General features: G+C 46.3%; 1 protein-coding gene across 3 annotated transcripts in view; it reads right to left on the bottom strand.

Moving 5' to 3' along the window:
- LOC147729175 (sodium-coupled monocarboxylate transporter 2-like) overlaps positions 1 to 13,049 on the bottom strand; it is a 278,703-nt gene that overhangs the window by 83,477 nt on the left and 182,177 nt on the right. The gene's annotated exons all lie outside the window — the stretch shown is intronic.

Raw genomic sequence — 13,049 nt, 5'->3', positions numbered from 1 at the left:
TGGACAATTATTGGGAACTGACATCCATTCCCAATCCATGCCGGGTTTTGTGAAAGCCAGCCTGCTTATACTTGAAGCCAGCCTACTCATGCCTGAAACTCCATTACCCAGAATTCCCTGATCACTGCTTTGTCTTCACCCCTGCAGGCCAAGGATGGGTGGAGGAAGTCAGCTCACCTGTGGCTGGCTTCTGCTAGCCTGCTCACACCTGATGCATATGATTACTGTGAGCTCTTTTAAGCCCCAGCTCCCTTCAGACCAAGGTTGGTCATTGTAGCTGTTTACTGGTGAAACTGATCCTTGTTTCCAGTGCTCCTGAGCTTTTGCTGTTCTTGTTTCCTGAGCATTAGTTATGCGTTGTTCCTGACCTGATGCTGTTTTCCTTGTTCCTGAATTAGAACTGCCTGCAATGATACCCCGACCCTTAGTATTCCTTGTTCCTGAACTGCAGCAGTTTCCCTTCTCCTGAATTACCACTGTTTGCAGTGCTACCTTGTTTCGTGAGTTCCTGAGCTATAGCTATTCCTTGTCCCTGAATTAGCACTGCCTGCAATGCTCTTGGTTCCAGAGCTATAGTTATTCTTTGTTCCTGGGCTTCAGCTAGTTCTTGTTCCTGAATTGCACTGCTTGCAGTGCTCTCTTGACTCCTTGTTTCCTGAGCTGTAGCTATGTCCTGTTTCTTGAACTAGCACTCCTGTAGTGCTACCTTGACTCCGGAGCTAAAGTAATTTTCCCTGTTTCCTGAACTAGCATTGCCAGCAGTGCTACCTTGACTCCTGAAGCTTTGGTAATTCCCTGTTCCTGACCCAGCACTGCCTGCAGTGCTACCTTGACTCCTGAAGCTTTAGTAATTCCCTGCTCCTGAACCAGCACTGTCTGCAGTGCTACCTTGACTCGAGCCTTAGCTTAATTCTTTTTCCTGCCCACGCACTGCTTTCTATGCTATTTTGTTCTTTTGATTCCTTAACCTGCATTATTCTAGTATACCCTTGTAGCCTCCCCTTCTGTATATCCCTTTCCAGTCCCTGCCTTCCTTCCCAATTCCTTGGTTCCAGTTCCTAGTTTGCTGTCTTTCTATTCTGCTGTCTTGCTTCTGTTGCCTTGTATGTGTGTTACCTGCTTTCTGCCAAGTGTGCCCTGTCATTTCCTTCCTTTCCTGTTAAGCACTTCTCCTTGCTAGCTCCTTGTATTTTGTGCTTGTGTTTAGTTCTACCCCTTTGCTGTTACTGCCTTGCGTGCTCCTGTTTGTTCGCCAGGATCCGTGGACACAGCTGACTACCTAGGTTGTGTTTTTTGTTCTCAATGAGTATTGTCTTTGAGTTACATTTATAACATCACCATAGGTAGAAGCTCCACAGACCCTGCCTTTGCATCTATATACTACATGTGGGTATTTGCAGTCTGTATCTGTAACAGCAATTGTGGGTAAGAAACTTACTGAGCTTCAGTCTTCCCGCGTGGAGCTCCTGAGTACTTTACTCCACACCCCCCTTTATTGGTAATGTTGTTTCATATATATGTCTTGCACATTCGTCCTGGGTGTAGTTATTCTGAATGCTAAATTGCTTTGTGAGTCCCCTTCCTTTCTAAGTCTTACCCATCTTGTTCACTTGTACAGGCTTCCCCTTTGGATCCCCCTTTCTCCTCTGACTCCCTGTATGATCCTGGGCAGCGCTGTACTCCTCTTCCGGTGTAAGTTTTCTACCCCGTGCCCAGTCCTTGCCCAAGGCCCTGACTGTGTTCCCTACATAGTCCCAGACAGTCTCTGACAAAAAGCATAAAGTACCAACTGTGGCAAACTGGTCGCGCTGGACCAGGTCAAAGTCAAAAGGTAAGACTGACCAGGATGGAACGAACGTTATATAAATGATCCAGAGTAGTCTAGCTGAAGGCTTACCTTCTCAAGTTTTGTGTCAGAGTCCTGTTCATATTAGAGATGGTCACAGGGAGCAAGGAGAGCACTGTGTGTGATGTTGGTTAGAAGCAGATCGTGTGTCGCAGAAAGGTGGGATGGAGCTTCTTGTTGTCAGTCCCACCGCAATCGATGTTTGCTGCTCAAAGAAACAGGTTGGCAGTGGCTCACATTGAAATTTTGTGCGAGCAATGCAGTTCCGGTGCAAACTGCCCCATTCGGGGTAACGAAGAGCCCAAAAGCTTGATTTCAAGTGCATGTGAGCCAATGCAACTAAGGCTTAGAACAGGAGACCAGCAAACTATCGCTTTGAGTCACTGGGCTCCTCGTTTCAAGATGAAGTTGCAGGTCCAGTTCCTCTTCCCAAGCAGAGTGGCAGTCCTTGTAGCAGCACAGCAGTCCTTCTTCCTGGCAGAGAATGCACAGGTCCAGCAGTGTCTTGAAGAATAGTGTCTGAGGTACTTTTTTTTATACCTTTGTACACTGGCTCTGGGAGGTGGGAGAAGCTTCTAGACACTGGCTTTGAAGTGCACGGAATTTCCTGAATCTCCTGCCCTGGCTCCAAGCAGGCTGCAGTGAAAATTGCAGTATTGTTAGGTCATGTGTGTGAAGTGAGAGCACAGGCTCTTCAGGTGTAAGTAGGGCTGTGCTCAGCTCCACCCCCCCCCCCCCCAATCCGGCCAGCCCATGGCCCGTTCAGGCATGCCTAATCCCTCTAATGTGTTACTGTCTGGGAGCAATTCACAAAGACTGTCAGATACACCCACTAATGTAACACAAGAGTCTACAGGCACAAATGTGATAAGGGTTGAAAAATGGCAACTTTCTAAAAGAGACATTTTCAAAATTGCGATGAAAAATCTGACTTTTCCCTTAAAGAGGGTTTATTATTTCTATTATATAGGCAACAAACATGACATAGCCACTAGCTCCCAATTGGAATTTACAGCTTATTAATTTCAATAGGTAATCCTCAATGTTATCATATGGGAGGGTGTAGTGACCGGATATTTTATCCTATTTCTGAGTGATGGTGACTTTGGTCTACTAGAATCCTAGTATAGTGGTTAGATCCCTATTTTTAGCCTATTTGTAGGGCTTGCCTATTGGCTTTGGCATAATTCTATGTCTCTTTTGCCTCTTTTCGGGCCTAGAGGCCTAAACTAGAGGTTAGCCATTTTTTCTTTGCCTCTGCTGACTGAGGCGCTTGCAGGCCAAAGGTAATGTTTTAGTTATAATCTGTTTTCGCTCTCTGCAAACCGGTTAAGACTAACCCTTATCAAGGAATGTGCTTAGTGCTCAAGTCTCCAGATGAAACAGCAGGTGGCCACTGGTGGAGTGTCTGGAGGAGGGAGCCTGGTACAGGAATTTGATAGGAGGTAGCTTGCTGGCTGGAAATTTCCATGAGCAGAGAGCCTCCCATATTATCAGAGAACAGAAGAGCAGAGAGGCCGGATGGCTTTTGGAATTGAAGGAGTCAGATGATTTTTGGAATTGAAGAAGTCGGTTGGATCAGTTTGGTCAATTGGAGTCAGGAGGTTTGCAGAGCTGGAGCTGAGAGCTGGAGCTGTGAGTTGGACAGCTGATCTGTGGAGCAGTTACCAGGCAGATGGAAGAATTGGAATTGTTAGCAGACGATGAAGTTACATTTGGAGTGCAGTTGGAGTCAGTGAAATACAGACGCCAGGAGAAACACCAGAAGTTGAACCAGTGGAGTGAAGCTAGTACGTTGGTGATGGTGAAGGAGAGAGAGTCCTGATTCCACCAGAGAGAGGAACAAACAGTTGGACCCTTCTTAACAGGGTGAGGTATTCTTAGCTAGTTTGCACTATATATAATCATTCATCCCCCTTTTGTTTTCTAGGTTATATTTAGGTTCCTGTTTGCATCAATACTTCCTTACTGTATTATTGCAAAGTTTTCTTTGTCTTGTTCTCTTTCTAATAAAGACCCCAATACCTGCCTGTACATCATGATTAATCACTTTTCTTTCAGCCATGTATGAATTGGTATTTTAGTAATAAAGCTTCCTTCTTGTAATTCTAATAAAGAGACCCCAATGGGCATTAGTACCATTTGCATGTTTTCCTTTGGGAGGAAGTACGTGGGCTTTTCATAGCCAGGTGCTGGCGTACAGAAGGCTGGTGATCCCCTTCCTACAGGTAACTGAAGACAGTGAAGTGTACTGCTTCTGATCAGAGAATAACTGCAAATGCATTAGTCAGATCTGTGTATCTTTTAGGTGTGTATGTGTGCATTCTCATGATTAATTATTTTCCCTTTCATCTATGTTGCTATTCCTCCTTGTCATCCTATTAGTGTGTAAAGAGGCCCCAATACGTAGTAATTGCACTAGAGAGTTGTTTACTAAGACTGAATTAACCTTTCTTTTTAGCCAGGTGCTGTTGTATAGAAGGATGGGCAATTCCCTTCTTACAGGTAACTGAGAAATGGAAGACAGGCTAGTTTTGATAGGAAATAACTTCCAGTGAATATTAGGTACTTAGGAACTTCCCAATAGAGAGAGAGAAGAAGGTATTAATAGGACAGTGAGATCGTTTAAGATAGGGCGTTAATGAGAACACCAATTGTGATTGGTGTGTAATGAGATCACTCAAGATAGGGCGTTAATGAGAACACCAATTGTGGTTGGTGTGGTAGAGTGAGCTGCTCTCCGATATGAGAAGGAGGGTAGATTAGCCCGGGCCAGATTGTCGCGGGCTATGAGGTGAGATCATAGGATGAGACATGGAATTCCGTAGTTATTAGTGACTATTCTTAGTAATCCTTTAGATCAAGCAGTGTTTTTGATGGTATAAGCTTGTATATTGAGAATTCCCCATTCCCGGGTAAGTACTCAGGTACTGTTGTAAATAGGATCCGGGAAGGGATGGTGTTACGTTTTGGCCGGGTTGGTTGCATCTAGGTGAGTGGATAGTTTTTGGTCCGAGAATCCGGTCATTACAGAGGGGTAATCCTCAAATCAGTAAAAAAACATTTTAGGAGTTTTTCATTATCAGGACAAGTAAAACTTTAAAAGTACATGTCCAACCATTTAATTACACCACACCCAGCCCTATAGGCCTCAGAGGGCCTACCTTAGGGGTGGTGCTCATTTAATAAAAGAGCAGTTTAACTCCTTCCATCCTTCCATGAACCACTCTGTAAAGAGCCACGGGTGGCGTGTGCTCATGACGGAGTGGTTCCGTCACGCCGCGGCCGCTCTGCCCACACGGCACGGATTCCCCGCCTGTGCAGGAGAATTAGTGAGTCGGCGGAGCCGTGACGGAACCACTCCGTCAAAGGCACAGCGCGCCCATGACGGAGTGGTTCGGTCACAAGCATGATGGCGCCGCGCAACCCCCCTACCCCCCAGCGCCGCGGCGGAATTACCGCCGTGGCCAAGGGGTTAAGGCTTTGCAAAGGGGTTTAATGCCAAATCGACAGGGCAGTTCAAGCTGCGGTTGCAGACCTAGGACATGTTTTAGGGGCTACAGAAGTGAGTGGCACAATAAGCGGTACAGGCCTAATTGTCACACAATTGATGGACATATGCAAAACAAATCAAAACATTCACCCTCAGTCAAGAGATCTGTGTTAAATCCATAAATCTTTTGCTCACCATGCCTCCCCAGTTTAGACCTGGCCATCTGCAAATCAGTCTTGACCATGTGCCTAATGGGAACAGTCCAGCTCGAAGTGCCCTTGGTACGCCCAGACATGGGTCTCAGGCTTACTGAGCTACTGAAGTCAAGCTTTCCTGGCTGATGAGGGGTGAAACCCTGAAACCGGTCCTATGATGCGTGTTTCCAGTCCAGGGAGGACCTGGCCTGGCAGTTCAAGCTGGACTGTTCCCAGTGGGTGCAGGGTCAAGACTTATTTGCATAAGGCTGGGTCCAAACTGGAATGGCTTGGTGAGCAAACAAACTACAGATGTAGGCCCATATATCTTGACGGGGGTGAATGTATGACATTGTTCTGCATTCTGTCCACAAATTGTTCTTTTTGCCTTTGTCACCCTGAGTGAGACGGGTATGCCCAGACGTGGGTCCCGTGCTCTCCAGGTCACTGGAGTCAAGCTATCTTGGCCGATGAGGGGTGAAACCCCAAAACCGGTCCTAGGATGTATGTTTCCACTCCAGAAAGGACTTGGCCGGCAATTTTGGCTGGACTTTTCCCATTGGAGGCTGGGTTAAGATTGATTTGCATATGGCTGGGTCCAAACTGGAATGGCAATATGAGCAAAAAAACGATGGATTTAGGCCCAGATCTCTATACTGGGGTGCATGTACGACATTATTCTGCATTCTGTCCATCAATTGTTTTTTTTGCAGGCCTAATAGTAGCATTTAATTTAACGGCCTTGGGTATATGGTATACCTCTCTCGAAGGAACGTACAAATCAATTAAAGATGCCAATTTAACCATGTTTAGGAAGAGTGCACAAGCACTTTAGAACTGGTTAGCTGTGGTAAAGTGCCCAGAGTCCTAAAGCCAACAAAAACGAATTCAGCAAAAAGTGGAGGGCAGAGGCAAAAAGTCTGGGTATGACCCTGAAGAGAGGGCCAGTCCAACACACCCCAGTGCACACGATCAGAACAATGATAGAAATCTTACTGTATAAATAACATTAACCCATTTTAAACTCCACATTCGGTTTCAAGATAGAATCACCTGCTTTTGTGTGTTTAACCTCTAATCCCACTTTAAGGCATGGGCTGTATATTACACTGAGGAGCACCAGCAGCACTACAGCTACTAAAGAAAACACCTCGTGTTACAAGGATAAATCTCAAACCCTGATCCTCTGGACATTTCTGAGTTATCCTACACCACTGATGTCTTATGACCAGTAAACAATGCAGATATTTCTGGATTTCCCTAAGTTGTCCTCCACCACTGATGTGATAACCCCATCAAACCAGTGAGATGTTTATGTTATTTCTGTGTCTGTGTCTCCACCTCACCTATGCTTTTCTTTCAAACCACACAGTTATCAGACTTAATTCTGATGTGGTTTATGTATTATTATATTGGGTTAAATAGTTTTCAGCAGTATTACTTTCACACACAAAGAATAAAAACATGCAAAGGTGAGCACACAACACAGTGCAGTCTGCAAATATATTCAAAGAAACATGACTAAAATGTTATTGAAAAATCCACTGATTGCAGTTAACTCATGTAGGCCCTCATTAGTCACTTTTAAGTTCTACCAAGGCCCCTTCTCAAGTCTTTCCCCACCAAGTCTTCCAGAGTGGCTGTTTTATTTTCTGTAAATTCAATTTTCTACCAGTTTCTTGACAGTTATTCCCCATGACAGCATGTTCCTTCCAAATAATTAATGCAACAGTGAAAAACATGTCTTAACATCTTGTTAACCAAACTGTCCTCATCACACAGCAGGACATATTACTGTCAATGACTATTGCTTTTAAAAATTGGGGTCTCTTGTTGGCAGAGGTATATACCTTTGTCCAAGTAAGGACCCTTGCTTCTAGTCAGGGTAAGGGAGTTACGCACTTTAGGTAATCCCAGTGTATCCCAAAGGCAATGAGTAAAGTAGTTGTACCCAAACACACAGTACAAAGTGAAAACATCTCAAATGGACGCTACACCAATTTGGAAAAATAAAGTATCTTTGTCTAAACTAAACAAGACCAAAACAACAAAAATACAACATGCATGTGTTAAAATATGACTTTTAAAACAGTTACTTTAAAAATAGCACTTGTAGAAACAAATAGCTTCACCTGTGGGCGATTACAAAGTAGTGACAACCATAAATCCAAAGTACGGCGCCTATCGTGAGGTGCGCAGTGTTGGTCACGGAGTCACACGGACCCCCAAACAACAGTATCTTGAAAAAAAAGTCAGCAGACGATGCACGCTGTCGTGGAGGTGAGGTGTTGGAGCTGAGGGGAGGGCAGTTCCTGGTTGCCACAGGGTAGGTGAGGCATTAAGTCCGTCAGGAGGCAAGGTGCCGAATCCAGGGCAGGGGAAGTTAGGTGGCATCGGCGGTGATGTGATGCGACGTTGAAGAGTTTGTGAAGTCACTCTCATTGGTTATCAGCTCTGTGGTAACAGGATGCAGGTGCTGGCAGTGAGGACATCAGAACGAGTGCTGCCATCGAGAGGCAGATAACTGCTGGCATCGGCAGGCATCAAAGGGTGCCAGAGCTGCGATTCAGGCAGGGCGGTGAGTCGTGCACTTCACGAACGGTGCCCCTGGCCTTGGTGCAGGCCACGGCCGCACTGGTGGCATTGGTGATGGCGTATGAGTTGTTATTCTTGCTTTGCAGCAACACAACATAATTTTCTGGGCTCAGGTACTGGAATTGGCACCCTTTGAATGCAAGAGTCCACAGAGGAGTCCAGGTGCTGGTCAGTGGGTTGCAGGTGAAGTCTTTGTAGCCCTGAGACTTCGGAACAGGAGGCCAGCACACACCAGCCCTTGGAGATTCTTCTTCAAGCAGGTACACAGCAAAGTTCCAGTCTTTGTCTTCCTTTTCTTGGCAAAAGAAACAACTGCAGGCCAACCCAACTAAGCAGTACTCCTCCTTACAGCGCTCCAGCTCTTCTCCTTGGCTGAGGTTCTTCTAGAATCCAGAAGTGATCTAATTTTCTGGGGTGTTAGGCCCAATACTTATACCCCATTGTTTCTTTGTGGCAAAGGTAATTCAGCCCAGACCAAACCAGTTCTGTCCTCACTGGTGCAGCATGACCACAAGAGGTGGAGACAGCCTTGTGCAAAGGAGACACTGCCTATTCAGGAGGTGCAAGTGAAACTCGTCCAACCACTCTAATTGTATTTATTTATTTTTATTTTACGAATTTATAAAGCGCGACTGTCACCATTGCATGCATCCTGGCGCTAACAGCATCAGAGGAGACCGGGAAGCAGAAACAGAGGGAGTAGGCTAGCCAGGGAAAAGCAAAGTTTTCACCTTTCTTCTAAACTGCAAGAGTTCATTGGTATGCCTAATCTCAATAGGGAGAGTGTTCCATAGTCTGGCGGCAACCACTTCGAAGGATCTGCCTCCGGATCTGACCTTCCTAAATCTGGGGACAACTACCAGTTTAGCTTCAGATGAACGAAGTTGTCTGGTAGGAGCATACCATACAAACTTAGATTGTAGAGGGGCTGGACCGCAATCATGGAGGGCCCTAAAAACTATGCAAAGGGCCTTGAATTGAATCCTCTGTCTAAGAGGAAGCCATTGTAATTTAGCCAAGGCAGATGGTCCATGAGATCTTCTCGGCAGCCCCAGGGCCAGTTTTGCAGCCGCAGATTGGACCCTTTGGAGCCTGTCCAGCACAAACTCGGGGGACCCAAGCAGGAGGGCATTGCAGTAGTCCAGCCTGCTCAGGATGGTACATCTAACCACTTGGGCGTGAGCCTGGGTGGGTAGGAGGGGCAGAACTTTCCTTAGTGAGCGAAGGATGGCATAGCAGCAAGCCGATGTTTTTTGAACATGGGTCTCCATGCTGAGCCTATGGTTCAACATGACCCCTAGGTTGCGGACAGAGTCCGCAGGCCGTACGTTGGACCCAGTTTCCGGGGGCCAGAAGTTGTTAGGGAACGGACGGGGGATCCTTGTTCCAGCGCTAAAGAGCACATCGGTTTTCCCAGCGTTGAACTGAAGTGAATTTTCCTTCATCCACCTTGACGTGTGCCGTAAGCAATTATGTAAGACCTCCACAGAGATAGAATCCTCTCCTTCCAAGGAGAGGATCATCTGCGTGTCGTCGGCATAATTGACGATTCTAATGCCGAAGTCTTTAATAAGTGAAATTAGCGGCCTGAGGTATACATTAATAAGTATTGGGCTGATAGCAGAGCCCTGAGGAACTCCGTGCAGTACCGGGGAAAAGGCTGATTGGAAAGGTGGCATAGATACCGCCTGCTGCCTGTCCTGCAGAAAGGAGTGAAACCATTGCAGTGCCGCATCACTCACTCCTGCCTCCAACAGCCGCCTCAGTAAGATCTTATGATTCACTGTGTCAAAGGTGGCAGACATATCGAGCAGGATCCGGAACGATGCCTGGCTTCTGTCTGCACGCCTTTGAAGTTCATCCATAGCGGTGATGAGGGCTGTTTCGGTTCCATGAGCAGGCCGAAAGCCGAATTGGTCCCCGTCAAATAGTAGATGATGGTCCAGGTGGGTGGAGAGAGTGTTACTGACCACCCGTTCAACTATCTTAGCAGGGAACGGCAGCAGTGAGATGGGCCTATAGTTTTTGGAGCAGTCAGGATCCAAGGAGGGTTTTTTTAGCAAGGGGGAGACTAACGCCCGTTTCCATTGAGCTGGGACGGTGCCAGTCACCAGGGATTGATTACAGATTAGATGGAGTGGGGGGAGAAGTTCATCTTCAAATTCCTTCCAAATTTTGGGAGGCACCGGGTCCAAAGGTGACCCGGAAACAATCCCTCTAGCTACTTTAGTAAAGTTTTCATATGTAAGCGGCGGAAACCTGAGTAATGAATCTACCGGAGCCATAACCGAGTCAGGTAATCGGTCCATCGGAGGGACAGGTCTCAGGTCGAAAGGGGTATCAATATCAAGAGGGGAGTCCAAGTCTTTAAGGATCAGTTCTATTTTCTCTTTAAAGAATGTGGCAAGATTGTCACAGAGGTCTTGGGATGGGACGATCGCATTTTGGCAAGACTCCGGGTTGGTGACAATATTTAGGATGTTAAAAATACTCCTAGTGTTATTGGTGGTGTTACAGATCAGAGAGGAGTAGTAATCAGCTTTAGATTTTTTAATGAGATTTTTATAAGCAAGGACCTTAGTTTTCCACATTTCTTTAGAAGTTTCATTGTAGTCGCGTCTCCATCTTCTCTCTGCTTGTTTACATCCAAGTTTTAAAGTTTTTAGATCGTCGTTAAACCATGGGGCAGAGTCTTTACCCCTGCAGGTCCGAGTTTTTAGAGGAGCATGGGCGTTAACAACCGATGAGATACTGGTGCAAAGAGAGTTGTAATTATCATCAGTACTTTTGTTCATCTCGAAGAGCGAATCCAGATGGAACACTTCACCAGAGGGGTGAAGTCGTGAGAGAACCCTCCAATCTCTACACTTAATTTCCCTAGTCAGGACAGGGGCCTTGTAGGGACCCATCTTCTTATGAAGAAAGAATTTAACTAATGAGTGATCTGTCCAATCCATCGGCAGGGTTTCCCCCATTACCACCAGATCAGGTACCGCAAAGACCAGATCCAAGAGGTGACCAGCTGTGTGGGTGGCCTTAGAGACCAGTTGGGAGAGGCCTAAACTATCACAGGCTAGAAGAAGGTTCTCGAGAGCTGAGTCGAGGGTGCCATTACGCCAGAGATTGAAATCACCGAGTATAAGTAACGTCTGGTGAGAGAGAGCGATATTGGTCAGGGTAGTGATTAGCGCTTGTTGCTGTTGAAGACTAAACGTCCCTGGTGGGCGATAGCAGACTATCCCTGTGACAGTTGTCCCAGAGTGGGTCTGGATTGAAAGCCCCAATATCTCAGTACCCAAAGTAGGGTCTAAGGTGAGGACCTTAATGCTGCAAGAGGCTCTGAATATCACTCCCACACCCCGCCTTTTCCAGTAGGCCTAGGGGAATGGAGAAATGTAAACCCAGGTGGGCAAGCAAAACCAGGGTCGACCAGACAGTCAGGACGAGTCCAAGTTTCTGTCATGAACAGAATGTCTAATTCGTGAGAGTCCATTAGGAGTTGGATCTCAGTGCAGTGTTTAGGCAGGGACCTAACATTCAGTAGCCCACAATTCAGAACGTCGACACATAGTACGTCGACTCGGGGATGTGATGTAGGTACTAGAGAGAGTATTCCTTTATCTGCATGCTGCTTACCTATTAGGATGAGCTCTTCTCTAGAATAAGGTGGTCAGAAGGGAGCTGCTCCTGATATGAAGGATCGAAACCGGCAGTGTAAGTGGCCCATGGCACTACCTTGGCGCGCGCGCCTTCGGCGCGCAATCGTCACGCCCGCTGCGCTCGTCCGCTGCGCTTCCGGGAGAAGCACATTTTTATAAGTATTTAGCCAGCGGTCAGGGGGGGCGTGGCAAACGAGGGGGCGGGGAAAGGCGGCAAGATTCACTACAGGCAAGGTCTACTCAGCCCAGCTATGAGTCACCCAGAAAAGGCAGGCCACACCTCAGCCCCAGTTGTGGCTGTCTACATTAAATGCACATCCCCGCCCCTGTCACTCCAAAACCAGACAGTCAATACACAAACAGCAGAGGCACACATGATGGTTAAACAAGAAAATGCCTCCTTTCTAAAAGTGGCATTTTCAAATACATAATTTAAAAACCATCTCCCGAAAAAGATTTGTTATTAAATTCTGAGGTCAGAGACCCTAAACTCAATCTTGTCTCAGTGGAAAGTTATACTTGTAAGATGTTACAAAGCAACTCCCATGTTAGTCTATAGGACAGATAGCCTTTCAATAGGGAAAAACGAAATTTAAGGTGTTTCACTATTAGGACATGTAAAACACACCAGCACATGTCCTACCTTTTACATACACTGCACACTGTCCATGGGGGTACATTGGTCTTACCTGAGGAGTACCTTACATTTAGGGAAAGGGAAGGTTGGGGCCTGGCAAGCAGGTGCATTTGCCAGGTTGACATGGCACTTTAAAACTGCGTGCGCCGACATTTCAGTGTCAGGTCTGAGAGACATTTACAGGGCTACTCATGTGGGTTGCACAACCAGTGCTGCAGGCCCACTAGTAGCATTTGATTTACAGGCCCTGGTATTAAACATGCACTTTCTTAGGGACTTAGCAGTAAAGCAAATATGCCAATCATGGATAACTAATCAAATCATAATTTACACGGAGGGCATATGCGCTTTAGTACTGGTTTGCAGTGGCAAAGTGATCAGAGTCCTATAGCCAACAAAAACAGGGGAGGAAAAATAGGAGGAAGAAGCAAAAAGTTTGGGGATAACCCTGCAAATAGGCCAATTTCCAACAAGTGCCAACTGTGTTGAACAAGGTACTGTTCTTGTCTTACACGCTGCTTTATATTGTCACAGAGCAAAAGGGAATGTTCAAAGCTCTCTGGCTGTTTTATGTGACACATAGAATTTCACCTCTATCTTACCTTTCATCTTTCAAGGTCATCTG

This window comes from Lissotriton vulgaris, chromosome 2_2, assembly GCF_964263255.1.
Source record: "Lissotriton vulgaris chromosome 2_2, aLisVul1.2, whole genome shotgun sequence".
NCBI lineage: Eukaryota > Metazoa > Chordata > Amphibia > Caudata > Salamandridae > Lissotriton > Lissotriton vulgaris.
Note: the sequence above shows the minus strand (reverse complement) of the source record. Positions and strands in the feature narration are given on the sequence as shown.